This window comes from Condylura cristata, unplaced genomic scaffold (genome assembly GCF_000260355.1).
Source record: "Condylura cristata isolate star-nosed mole 26May11 unplaced genomic scaffold, ConCri1.0 scaffold00015, whole genome shotgun sequence".
Classification (NCBI taxonomy): Eukaryota; Metazoa; Chordata; class Mammalia; order Eulipotyphla; family Talpidae; genus Condylura; species Condylura cristata.
The window spans coordinates 143620-145217 of NW_004567116.1; positions in this window are offsets into that span (position 1 = coordinate 143620).

The window sequence follows — 1598 nt, forward strand, 5'->3', positions numbered from 1 at the left end:
AGCCGCGCCGCGGGAGCGTCAGGTGAGAGGGCGCCGACCCAAGGTCACAGGGAGCGGGGACGGGTTCGGGCTGTCCGGCTGGTCTCCAGCGGGGACCGCCCCTGCCCTGAGCCTACCCGAGACCGACCGGTGCTGCAGGGGGCTGCGGGGGCTGCGGGAACCCCGGGGATCGAGACACCTCTGGACCTCGCACCGCCCCGGGAAGGGGTGGGCTGAGCGAGGCTTCCTCTCTCCTCCAACTTGTCCCTGCCTGCCCCCGACTTCCCCACCCCTTTACAGCCATTGCTGCCTGTGACGCCCCGCCCCTGCCCAGGAGGACGGGGGCTGTCGCTGGGTGAAAGGGTGTCTGGGCTGTCCGCCGCTCTGCAGTCCGGACCGCAACCTGCCCAGGCTGCCCTTGTCCAGGACTCTGCTTCGGGGGGTGTCCGGCGTGCAGCAGTGCTCCTGGTGCTGAGCAGAGACCAGGGGTGTTCTCCACTCCAGAGGCCTTGCTGTCAGCGGCTGGGTCGGCCAGCCCAGGGCCCCGAGGGTACCCTGTTTCTGGGTGGGGGGTGAGGTCACACATCCTGAGACACCTGGGAATCGCCCTGCTTGGGCCAAAGCTGTTGCATTAAAGCTTGTGCTGCACCTGGCTCATCTCTGTGACTTTACCAGAGCGTGCGAGTTACAGCCTAGCGCACCACTGAGCAGACCCTTTCCCTGCCCGCTGGCGGGGCCGCTGGCAAGCAGAGGGGCCCCGAGGGGCTGGGACTGCACCCGCCCGGCCCGCAGTCCCCAGCTTGCTGCCCGGATGGCGGCCGGCTTCCATCTCTCTGGATCCGGCTGCATTTGCACAGACCCAGCCCAGGGCACTCCTCACTCCCAGAAGCCACTGAGGAAACCGCATGGGGAGCCCAGCTGTGGCCAAAAGCCCCCCTTGTTCCAGGGCCCCAGCTGCCCCCCCGAAGAACACCTTTCTGGGAGCTGGCACAGAGAACGTGGACCGTGGCTTCTGGCCCTCCTGTGGCCCTGTCCCCCGAGTCTAAGATGTGGCCCGGGCAAGCCCGTTCCAGCACAGCCGTCCACACACCCCCAGCCTCGAGGGCAGTGCTGCAAACTCTCGTTGATTTCCCCGTGGCCGGTGCCCTCTGTCTCTGTCCGCCACCAAACCACAGCCATGAACCCCAGGGCGGGAAGAGCGTGGGCTCCAGGGCAGAGAACCAGTGGGACCGGGTGGGGCCTCCGGCCCTGAGCCGGGAGCTGAGGCGCTTGCCCGTCTGCGTCTCCAGAGGTCTGGGCTGCAGGGGACAGGCCTGGGCTGTGTGCCCAGAACCTGCTGCTCTTCCCTCCAAGACCACGGAGGACTGACGCGCCCACGCCCCTCGTGGCCCCGCCCACGCGGCGGGCACATGCCGTGCTGCCCTCCGCCCTGGCGCAGGGCGGCCTGGCATCGGGACGGGCACCGCGCGGGAGGCCGTCCCCGCCGAGGAGCCCGGTGCTGAGCCCCTGGCCACTGGGAGTCCTGTGATGGCGGCGGACGCCCGGCTTTTAATGGGAGCCTTTGTCACGGCAGGCACCTGAGGCTCAGCTGTGACTGCAGGACTCGGCTGCCCGTGGCC